The sequence below is a fragment of the Dermacentor variabilis genome, chromosome 6 (assembly GCF_050947875.1).
Source record: "Dermacentor variabilis isolate Ectoservices chromosome 6, ASM5094787v1, whole genome shotgun sequence".
NCBI classification, from domain to species: domain Eukaryota; kingdom Metazoa; phylum Arthropoda; class Arachnida; order Ixodida; family Ixodidae; genus Dermacentor; species Dermacentor variabilis.
The window spans coordinates 172,073,618-172,086,363 of record NC_134573.1 but is presented as its reverse complement, the minus strand read 5'-3'; positions in this window follow the sequence as shown (position 1 = coordinate 172,086,363).

Below are 12,746 nucleotides of genomic sequence, written 5' to 3'. Positions count from 1 at the left end.
CAGTTTTAGGTAACTTTGCGGCGGCGGCGCTGTTTCTTGGGCAGACGAAATGGACGCTTAACTACATTTAGCATAGCTCAATAAATAGCGTTCGCAGTCACTGCGCATGCGCGGGCCGCTATTTCTAGCAGCCTCTATGTTATAGCTGTTCCTCTCCATTCGTTTGACCGTGTGCTATCTGTTCTTGGGACCGCTTGCTTCAGCGGGGTTCTCGAGTTCTGTTCTCTCCGCCTCCTGTCAAACGTGATAAACAAGCAAAAAAAAAAAGAAATACAGGAAAGGTGGCTGGCCAAGCAGCAGCGCTTGGTTTCCTCAAAAGTTCAATCTCTCGCCTCGCTCAAAACAGCCAGGCGGGAAGCAGTGTTGCCAAACGTCAGCGGCCTCTGCTCACTCGCTGCCGACGCTGGAAGACAGAAAAAAAAAAGCCAAGACGTCCCGTGGCCGCCCTATATATATGTGCTGACTCTCGAGTGATTGTGAGGTTCACAATAGGGACCGACCGCCAACCGTTACCGTTGCTTTTCTTCTTTTCCCGTCCCATCTGCGTGTGTGTGTGTGTGTATGTGTGCGTGTATACGTGCCATCCCCGTAAGTGGAAGCGGCGTTCTCATCGGGAGTCCTCCTGTGGATGTCTACAGAAAGCCCCGACGATGACGCGGACACAACACACTCGAGGCCGCCGCCTATTATGTATACTGTAGACCAATCAGCGGGAGCATCGTACGCGCGACAAAGCTCAATTTTTCGCTTCCCTCGGTCCGATATTCCGTTCCGTGCTTCCCAGCCGACTACCGCCGGACTTTAAGAAAAAGAGAAATGTTACCGTACTTTTGGTGCCCGTGGCTACTAGTAGCGCTGAGCAACTTGAGAACTGGCAGATAGGAAGGAAGGGAGGGAGGGCGTGTGTGTGTGTGCGTGAGGGTGGGGAGGGGGGGGATTTTCGCGTTTTAACTAAGGAAGTGAAGGTTGTTAACGTGTACTCGAACGCATCCGATTACTAGCGCTACGATAAACAAACTTAATGTGACATACCCATTAATTTTGTATGCGTGACAAGAACGTCGAGCGAAACCAATCCATAGTCACGGCATCGGCGATTCTTAACAGCGAGGATCCCTCGGGCGGATCGCAGTGTAGTGGTTCCACGTTGGACTCAATCTAACACTTCCAGTCCACTTCATTTTGTTTGGCTCAATTCTTCTTTTAACCAAGTTATTTCGTACAAAACCTCCTAGTTCTTTTTTTTTTTTTTTATTCGAGCAAATATTGCACATTATATCCGCATGCTCCGGCGTAGACGTTGGCGGAGACGCTGTGCGCGTTTCCGAACTGGTCCTCGAGGAAGCGGCGCTCGGAGTACCGGTTGGCTCACGAGTGCAGGTCTGTACGCTGTCAGCGTACACCTCCTCCTCAATGCCGCTGCGCACTACGTTGGCTTCGCGCGGGAAAGGCAGCTCACAGTTCGCGGTGACCAACGCCAACAGCGATGCCTCGCCACTTTCACGTGGCAGCCGATTGATTGATTGATTGATTGATTGATTGATTGATTGATTGATTGATTGATTGATTGATTGATTGATTGATTGATTGATTGATTGATTGATTGATTGATTGATTGATTGATTGAAACTTTTATTAGAAGGGATGGCCCGTGGCCTAAGATAGAGGTAAGGGATCAGGTGAAAGGAAGGACGCCTGCCTCCTTAGCAAAGGACAGCAAAGCGTTAATGGGCATTGGGCAGAGTTAATTCTTCCGAGTAACGCCTGGGATAGCTGGGGTCGCGGGGCGCGGACGCGTAATCATGCGGTTATTTTCCTATTTCGCGCGTTTTCTTTGTAATGCGGAAGAAAAGTAATCACGCAAGATATGGCACACTGAAAACAACTGAATCGGATGTTTTAAAACACAATTGTTATTTTCTATCAAAACTCGCGCCCTCAATTCAGTAATTACAAGGTTCGTTTATTAATCTAATCTAATTACCGATAGCTCAACCGTGAAAAAAAAAATCCGCCTGGTGCAGTACGTTTACTGCTGACAGAATACGATTGGTGACGTCGTCGTATATTCAAAATTTCATTTTCAAGATCTTGGCTAACCTTAGCTCGGACGCCCTGTATACAGAATCGTAGGCATCGATCGCCATTAGTTGTAAAGCATTCAATCAAGCTCTTCACTGAAGCTTCACTTCAGATAGATTTCAACATGGGCGTCGGATCTCAATTTCCGGCGGCCCCAATTTTCTTTCGTTTATTTTGTTCTTTTTTTTTTGTTTCGTGCATTCCTTATTCGCTGGAGTGTGTTTTTGATGATCGGGATACCCGGCGCTTATGTGGCCTATTTTCTTCCAACTTGCTCGTCATTTTAACATACAACAACAAACTGGGACGTCGTTCTCATCTTGCGAAGTGCTCACTGGAAATCGTCATATATATATATATATATATATATATATATATATATATATATATATTGTTCTTTGCTCTCCCATCCGCTTACCCCCTTTTAACGATTCGCCGTCACTCCCTCGACACTAAAGCATTTTTCGATGTCACTCACGTTGACCGAAAACGACGACTCGCGCTGTCATGGCGGTTTGGAAAGTGAGAATGCGCGTTCTTTTCTGGGGGCGCGGGCGGACGTTGTGGGGCCGTTAAATGAAATGTCCGGACAGTCGGTGCGTTGCCGCGGTTCTTCGGAAACGCGTTATTCTTGTAGCTCTTTGCTCGAAGTCACACCACACGATACACATGTTTATATATTCAAGCGCGGCGAAACCATCTATATGTACATGATCGCGTGAAAGACATTATTGTATGTCGTGAGAATATGTGCGCGTGCGAGTGTGTGTATGTAGCATTACCTCGTTCACAAATTACTTGAACATTTAAAAAAATGAATTTAAAAATATTATGACGAACTCATATCTAGGAAGTTAAACGTTTCATTAATCGTGGCAGTTGACTGTTTCACTTTGAAGGAAGCTCTTTTATAGCGTAGTACTTTTTTTTTTAACCCGGAAGGGGCAATAAAGAAAAATATGAAGTTAAGAAAGATTGAGATTCTGACCTCTTCAAATTGTGTACAGGTCATATTAGTCTTGGCGCAAACCCCGACATAAACTTCAAGGGCAGGCAGCTTCGCCATTTTATAATTAATAAGACCTTCTTGTCACGTCACAAACTGGTGACGATCGGCCGAGGCCGATAATTTCTTTATATTGTTAATAATCAAAAATACACATGTACACTTTCACTAAAATGAAAGCGAATTCAAACGGGCATCCTCTGCAATGTGGATTTTCTCTCTCTCTCTCTCTCTCTCTCTCTCTCTCTCTCTCTCTCTCTCTCTCTCTCTCTCTCTCTCTCTATTTCTCTGTTTTCTCTTTAAAGAGACAGGATTGAAGTCTGCGAAGAGCTCTCGATATCTAAAATTTCAAGCGGTCACTTCGGATGTTGTGGTTTTTACTGTAAGAAAACTAAAGATAAGTTCACTTCTTAGTCGGCAATTCTCTCGACGCATGACTCATCCCTCATCTCTGCAGAGAGCCGAGACGATACCCATTAGTTTTGCCGCCTATGACACGTTTCAGGCAGGTTACGTACCTTGCAAGACTTCTCCACGATTTTGTTGTCTGTGCTCTCAACATCACCGTAATTGAGGGAGGATAATGTTGAAATAAATATAACTTCGCCCTTTAACCTAATGGATCTTTCCTGACATTCATATTTGTCTTCATTGTCCCTCCAGAGAAGCTTGAGGGCGTAGCACTATTCGTTAAGAAGAAAAGAACGAAGGTATGCAAGAGGAGAACGCACCTGTCGCGTTGTTCGTTCAGTGCTCTTCAAATAAATTGTGATGATGAAGATTCCCGTACCATGCCACTTTGTGTGAAATCCCGCAAACGTGCTTTGCCGCACGTCAACGTAAATCTGTGTGGATTTTTTTATCTCTCTCTTTGTTCATGGATGCTCTTAACAGTGCGGAACAGTTCAGCTTCTGTCTGCCCGTCCTCTAGCATGCCGACCTTGTTGTGCAGGTGCGCTCCGCTGTGCTAGATAAATGCAGCGTCGTGTAAGCGATAGAGTAAGCGTCAGCTATTCAGGTGCATAATTTACAGAGCGATTTGCACGTTATAAGATCATCAGGCTGCTGGCCGACGTTCGTAAGCCAGGCAATCACGGCAGCCAGAGACATGACTCCCAAGTAGCCTTGCGAATTACGAAACTCCGGCGTACTCTGCTTCTGCTTCGCTCGTTCAACGGTGACGCTTAAGTGTATGTTGGCGTACGAGTTACACTTTTAAAAAAAATATGGCACTAGAGTGGAGCAGTTGCTGGCATCCCTTGCATAGTTAGTTTCGAGCACAGCGAACTACATTTGTTTTCCTGCACGAAAGTCTTTCAGGAAGTTCGCCTGAAACCGATAAAGAGAAGTTCGCGTCGGTTCGGAAGTACGAGTGCTAAATGCTAGCGGGCCGGGCTGAATCAGCCTGCGCGAGAATAGTGCAATGACTTGGAGAGATATCCGCAGAGTATGGTCAACGCGTGCACTTGGGAGCAACGCCTAATTATTATTAATTCCCGTTTCTCCTTTATAGGAATAAAGTGGACGTACTGCGCCTAATGTGGACGCCTATTAAGCAATTTATCCTGCAGCACTTCGAAACAAATTTAAGCTTCTGTAGCATTTCGACACTAACGGAATCTTTCTCATAAGAATCGCGTCGGCGGTGTCGTTGGGTTGGCAGACAGTAACGAGCAGCGAATACGTGCAAAAACGCATGGAAATGAATACGCGTAAACTCGGCCTGGTTGGGCTGCGTCCGAGTCGAGCCATTCGCCTAAGACCCACAAAACAAAAGCGAAAACCGAACACGATCATAGTATTGGTCCCATTTGATGCCGGTCAATATTGTGCCAACCGTTCCACAACGAATCAGCCACTAACGCACGAGCAAGGCTTTGCGAATTATGTGAATTACCCCGTGATGGGCCTCGTGGCGTTTCTATCTTGCGTGACGCTGCGCAGTAGACGACAGACAGGCAGCGTGTCAACAAGGTTTCTTCCAAACATTGGCTCTGTATTTGCTCAAAAGCGGGTTGTGGTCGTCACAGGAAATGCGTTGTCTTGTTTTTTTTGTTTTTTTTTTTCATCTTTGTTACAAAACGTCGATTATGGCGTCCTATAGGTGCTGATAACGAGTTGCCAATCTTATTTCGTTAGTATTTGTTACTAGGATACTTCGTTTCTCTCGATCCACTGTGCATAGTAGGAGTGTCTTCTTACGTACTTGTTCATGATGTGACCGGAAAAAAAAAAAGGAGCAATGTAATTCACTTACGTCCATACCACATCACCGATTCATATGAGACGGACGCCGGTTCCTTTTCGCATCCGTGGTTATCAATGTGCGTATATTATATCTGTAGAATTACAGCGAGTGTTTGTACAGCACATGCCGGTGCGTTCGAGCCTCACGTTTCCTCCTTGTCTATGTTATCACTGACGAGATGAAAAGAGAAATGTGGAGTTTTATCGTAGGGAAAAAGAAAAAGACTTTAAAAACCTAACAAAAAATGTATGTGTCTCGACGATGCGTGACAAGTGTGTACGTGCTTTAGTTTCTAGTAAAAAGTTTGAAAAGTTTATCTGTCTCTTGACTATGTTTCATTTCTTCTTGAGATGCGTGCCATATGCTGTGTAGAGAAACGAAGCACCAGCCCAACAACCAGACTTTCTTTCTTGTTGTTGTTGTTATTATTATTATTATTATTATTATTATTATTATTATTATTATTATTATTATTATTATTATTATTATTATTATTATTATTATTATTATTATTATTATTATTATTATATGTGTGCTTCGGAGAGGTTGGCATCATGGGTGACACCCGCTAGTTCACACTTTTTCAAACAATACATATCAAAGATAGCCCGGCTCAAACATACTAAAAAAATTTTTTGAAAAAAAGGTGAGTAAAGGTCAAAAGGCGCCAATCCATACAGTTTACAGAAGGTTAAAGCTCGCGCCAGTCTTGCTACGCAAGTAAATCATTGTTTGAAAGTTACTCCCAAATGCTCAAGAAGTCTTCATGCATGGGCTCTACACACGAGGCGTGTTTTTGATATGTGGACCACATAAAAAACAAGTACATAATAGCATTATTTGATACGTACATACATGTAATGCTGTCCACAACTGAACGCTCTAACGACTGAGGAGCTTCTATAGTCGGGTACAATTTTAGAAGCCAGTGGCATTTGCCCTTCAAAGGCGGATGCACACGAGCCTCCACCAATGGGCGCGCACTCTTGACTGACGTCATGACTACACAGCCGGTGGCTCCGCCGACGGAGAACATTGTCGCCCGTGCTTCGAACTGGGCAGGACTTTTGAGTAGGACTGTTTCTTTAGTCGCGGAGGCAATTGGCTGCTGCACTTAGGTCAAATTGGCGGGGCCTTTCTTTCCTCAAGTTGTCCTGGACTGTAGATGAGTTACACTTATCTGGCGCTTCACGGCAATTACAGTAGCAAAACTACAGAGCAGCACACCGACGGATAGACGTAGAGTGCAGAGTTCATTGAAGGAGAGATGTGTGATACTAAAGCAACGCGCATTGTCTTAAAGGTATGCAAATGCGATGAGGCTTGTTACATAATCAATTGCTCGGCCTAAATAGAGGCAGCAAATTCGTATGTACGCTGCCTAAAAGCGATGAATTCTTACTGAATGACTGGACATTTTTTGAGCAGAAGTTCGCTGTCTTGTGCGCTTGCTCAGGTGGCTGGTGCCCCCTGCGCAACAACTGTGGCCCTCCTGCGGCAGAATCAATCAGGAAAAGTCTCCACTTGCATCGACCTCTCTCCGTCGAGGCTCCTACAACTTTCACTACCATCCCGTAATATTCGAACAGAAATGAGATTCTGCAATTTTGAATAGTGAATTAGCGACAAGAGCACGACTCGAACAGCAAGGACTATTCCACTCGTATTCGAACTTTACAATATTCGGGCACCTTCACTTGTGAATAAAACCGCTACGTTGTTTGGTTTTCTTGTGCCATCACTTCCACGAACGAGTGGTTTTGTCGCCTTTCAGGCTTTTGATCTTGAGTTTTTATCTTTTTCATGTGTTATTCATTTCTTTTGTGTTGCTCACGTTTGTGTAGTATTTATTTCATTTTGCGTTGCTCACTTTCAGCCTTTTCACTTCCACGTGTATGCGGTCGTTTTTAGCTTCCGAGAAGATTCCGCTATATTAAAGAAAATCGTCTTTTACTTCATCTTGGTTACTATTGGTTGTCGGGTTACACGTGCCATCTTCTATAAAAGCCGTGCTGTTTTTCAATAAAAACTCAGTTGCAAGTACCGCCCTGCGTTGGCCGTCTCCCTCCGTCCTGTTTCTGTAGCGGTTTTATTCACAATGTCCCACCAACTGGCCTACAACTTTACCTTGCTAAAATTTACTATACGCAGTTCCTCGTCTTTCTGCACGCCACTGTAAGGATTGTGGTCGGGCATGAAATAAGTAGTAGCTGGCCCATGCCGCCGTCTCACTCATCCACGCTAAGGACGTTGTTGAAGTAAGGGGCTTGTTATCATCGAGAACGAGGAATATGGGATTTATTTACAATATTTATATGAAGGTTGGAGAACGTTACATTTCACCAGTCTAACATGACTGAATAATAAAGCACACTGAACAGCCGACAACGGCTACTTAAAAGCACTCTGTCCTCCCTAGATCCCTAGGTGAGGGAAAACTGCCGTTCAACCTCCGACCAATGGGAGCGTCGAGTCATCGCAGTCGACCCGCCTTTGAGAGGGAGGGTTCACACACTCACTTCCGAACTTCGTTTTCACTGAACACAGCGAGGGGAGTGGGCCGTTGTAGACAGGGGTTGATACGCTTCACCCAAGCAGGCGCCTCTTGATTTCAGAACTGAGCCCGCAGTTAGACGCCGCGTCTGTCCACTGGCTGTAATCATTTCTGGGGCCCGTGAGAAAGCACCGCAAGACACCCTTTTCCAGGAGCTCTCTTGCTCCAAGTAGACCGTGAAGGCGACAGCGAATCAACTAACAATACTCGGTCCGCCGAACGTGGCTAGACTCGCTGGCGTCACTGGCTGTCTACAGGAGGCGCACTGCTGTCTTTACAAAGCCAGTCGTCGCAGCGGGCTGGGAAAATTTTGCAGGTGGGCACCCCTACAGGCCGATCGTAACACCACTCTCTACTGCGGCTGTCGCGGCAGCTATACCTGCCGTTTCGTTTTATTACGTTTCGAAAGAGGGAAGTCAGCGATGACGAGGACAAGAGCGGTAACGCAAGATGTTGTTTTGATCGTAGCGATGGTACGATCTGTTGGGAACTCGGCGCTGACGCCCGTGGTTGTACCTGGGTCGCAAGCCCCAAGGGTAGCGTTGGCCTGGCGGCCTGGGGTACAACTGGAAGCATCCGAAGGTCCCGGCAAAGCATGAGTCGACTGGTAACAACGAAACAACTTGTTTATTTTAACATCGCAAAGAGTTGGCGGTCAGGTTTGACCGAAGTAGAGAGACGGGAGAGCACTTTACTCAACAGAAGAAATCGGAGCCCTCCTTTTGGCGTCCGGGGGCAGCTGTTTTTATACTCTCGCAGTTGAGGGCAAGAAGGAACCCCTCAAAAGACGAGCACGTGAATGTACAATGGGCTAATGGTGACGCACACTGTCGTAGCGATGCCGTAGCACCATGTCGAGCACGATCTCGTAGCACCCTGTCGTAGCGCTGCCGTAGCACCATGTTGAGCACGATCTCGTAGCACCCTGTTGTAGCGCTGCCGGTCGGGCACAATGACTGTAATGAGAGGATGATCCCTGCTTTCGCATCGCCTGGTTCTGGCACAATGACTGGAATGCGAGGGTGATCCTTTGCGGTCGCATCGCCGCAGTCGCGCCTGGAAACACCTGCCGATGAGCGTTGCGGCGACGACGATCGGGCCAAAATGTCTGCCGCCCCGCCGCAGTCGCGCCGGCAAAACCACGTGTCGCAGGCGAAACGCAACAGACCGCCCCGCCGGGGGAAGGAGATCCCGATGGACAGGGGACTGCATCCGCTGTCCGGAGGGATGTCGCTCGATGATGCTCATAACCGAAGTCGGGCGTCCCTCGACGTTTCTTGAGCGCAGCGCACAGAGAAGGCCTCGTTCTCTCGTTCAGGTTCGCACGGGACACTGCAAAGTGACTTCGGGAGAGTTCACATTTTTGTTCTCGTTCCCGGCAAGCGTTAGAACTACGCTGAAACTCAACCGCTCAGTCAGCAAGCACGGCACAACCCTCACTAAGCCCTGCCAGGCTCTTTCCCCTTTTTATACCACTGCCTAGTTCCTTACAGTAGTCTAGCATCACTCAGAACGCGTCCACAAATTGGAAAATTGCACTAGAAAGCATATCATCACTTTGAAACACTAAACAAAAGCAATATGTTAAAAAAAATCCTGCCTCAGGAAGAAAAACATCAGTAACAAACAATTTTGAGGCTGATTCCTACGTTAGGGGCTTCGACTTAAGCCATCGGCGTTACCGTTGAGACTCCCCTTTTTGTAACGCACCTCAAAGGAATATTGTTGTAAAGCGAGGCTCCAGCGCAGGAGGCGGCCATTTTTGGGAGAGATGGTCTGCAGCCATTGGAGAGGGCAGTGATCCGTCTCAATGATAAACCTCGAGCCGGCTAGATAGCATGACAATTTCTGAACGGCCCACACGAGACATGCACACTCTTTCTCGGTGGCGCTATACGCCTGCTCACGACTGGTCAGCTTACGACTAGCATACAGGACGGGGTGTTCTACTTCTCCCTTTTCCCGTTGGCACAGTACAACGCCCATGCCTCGCTCACTAGCATCGCACTGAACAACGAACCCTTTTGTATAGTCTGGCGATCGTAGCACAGGCTGGTTTGTTAGGGCACTCTTTAGGGCGCTAAAAGCTCTTTCCTTTGTCTCGTCCCAGACGACTGTTTGGGGCTCTGTTTTTCTTAGAGCATCCGTCAGGGGAGCCGCGATATCAGAGTACCTAGGGATGTACCTCTGATAGTAGCCGGCGACACCCAAGAACGACCGAATATCGGTCTTGGTGCGCGGTTGCGGAAAGTCTCGCACAGCGGCCACTTTTATTTCAGAGGGGCGGCGACGACCCTGACCAATCACGTGACCGAGGTAGACAACCTCGGCCTGTGCTAACTGGCACTTAGGAGCCTTGACTGTCAAGCCCGCTTCGCGCAGGCGGGTTAGCACTGCCCGCAAGTGTGTCATATGCTCAGACCAGGATGCGGAGAATATCGCTACGTCGTCTAGATACGGTAAAGCGAATTCTTGCTGTCCCCGCAACACTTTATCCATGAGGCTTGAAAAACAGTATGGCGCGTTCTTCAAACCAAAACTCAACACTTTAGGACGGAATGTTCCCATTGGTGAAATGAACGCCGCATACCTACTAGCCTCTTCTGTAAGTGGAACCTGCCAATAACCCCTGACAAGATCTAGGGTGGAAATAAACTGAGCGCTACTAACTTTCTCAAGGCGCTCCTCGATGTTAGGGATCGGATAAATTTGATCCTTAGTGATGGAATTAAGCCTGCGGTAGTCGACGCAAGGACGAGGTTCCTTGCCCGGTACCTCAACTAAAATCAAAGGGGAGGTATAATCACTCTCACCTGCCTCAATAACACCGAGCTGTAGCATTTTCTTTACCTCCGCCTCCATAATATCGCTCTGGCGGGGTGACACCCGATACGCCTTGGATCGTACTGGCTCTGGGGAGGTAAGTTCTATATCATGAGTAAGTACAGAAGTCCTACCAGGCCTCTCAGAGAACAGACCTTGAAACTCTTGTAATAGCTGGTGTAGTTCGGTTTTCTGCTCAGGCGACAGCGGTGCTTTACTGATAAGGTCACTAATGACTTGACCGGTGTCTTCCCTGTTCGTCACTGAGCCTAGTCCCGGAAGCTCGACCGGAAGCTCTTCAGGAACGTTTACCATCATGCACACCACTGCTTCCCTTTGTCTATAAGGTTTGAGCAGATTACAGTGGTAAACTTGCTGTGCTTTCCGCTTTCCTGGCAGACTTACCACGTAGTTAACGTCCGACAGTTTCTGAACAATTCGTGCTGGGCCCTCCCACTGCACGTCTAGTTTGTTGTTTAGCGATGTGCGCAATATCATGACCTCATCGCCCACCTCAAAACGACGGGCCCTGGCTGTCCGATCATAATAAACCTTGGCCCTCTGCTGGGCCTTTGTCATTGCTTCACCTGACAACTCCTGTGCCCTTCTTAAGCGTTCGAGGAGCTTAAGTACGTACTCCACCACGACTGGGTCGTCGCCCCTACCTTCCCATGATTCTCGAAGCATGCGAAGCGGAGACCGAAGCGAGCGACCGTACACCAGTTCAGCTGGCGAAAACCCCGTAGCCGCATGCGGCGCGGTCCTTAAAGCAAACATCACCCCAGGCAGACACAGCTCCCAGTCAGTTCGATGTTCAAAACACAACGATCTCAACACGCGCTTCATGACGGAGTGGAGCTTCTCAACGGAATTCGACTGTGGGTGGTACACTGAGCTGTGTAGCAGCTTTACCCCACACCTTTCGAGAAAAGTTGTCGTCAAAGCGCTAGTAAACACTGTGCCCTGATCTGATTGGATTTCTGCAGGAAAACCAACTCGCGCAAATATGGACAGTAGTGCATTGACTATCTCAACTGAGCTGAGTTCTTTAAGCGGCACTGCTTCAGGGAACTTTGTCGCTGGGCAGATCACAGTCAAAATGTGTCTGTACCCCGTGGCTGTTACCGGCAGAGGTCCCACTGTATCAATAACGAGCCGTCTAAAAGGCTCCGTTATGATAGGTACCAATTTCAACGGCGCCCTTGATTTGTCCCCTGGTTTGCCCACCCGCTGACAAGTGTCACATGTCCTCACGAAATGGTCTGCGTCCCGAAAACACCCTGGCCAATAGTACTCTTGCAAGAGACGGTCCTTAGTTTTCTTAACTCCTAGGTGTCCGGACCACGAACCCCCGTGTGACGAGCGCAACAGATCCTGACGATAGCATTGAGGCACGATCAGCTGATCGAACTCCACTCCTCGGCGGTCTAGATACTTCCGGTACAGGACTCCACCTCTTTCCACAAAACGCGCAGTTTTCCTGGCGATACCTTCTTTGACATTGCAGCGCACGTTTTCCAGGCTGCCATCCTTTTTTTGCTCGGCTATCAAAGCCGACCGGCTGACTTTTAGCAACCTATCAAGTCCGTCTGACGTAGGCGCGATGAGCAAATCAGTAGATAGCTCTTCTAACTTTCCCGCATCGGGATTTTCCTCTCCGGTATCTGGTGCCTTTAACGTTACAGACTCAAGTTTATTCAGTTCGGGCGTGCTCTGAATATCAGCTTGCTGCGCCTCTGACCCTTTTTCGTTGTTTGATAACGTCGGCCCCGCAACTACCGCCTTTGCAGCGAGCTCCCGAACCTTCGATCTGGTTAAGGCCTGAACACTAGCTTCACCAAACAAAAGCCCCTTCTCGCGCAGGAGGTGATCGGACCTGTTTGAAAATAGGTACGGGTACTGGGGTGGCAGCATAGATGACACTGCCGCCTCCGTCTCAAGCGCTCCGAAAGGTCCTTCAATAAGCACTTTTGCTACCGGCAGACACACGCTATGAGCTTCCACGGCTTGCTTGATCCATGCGCACTCGCCCG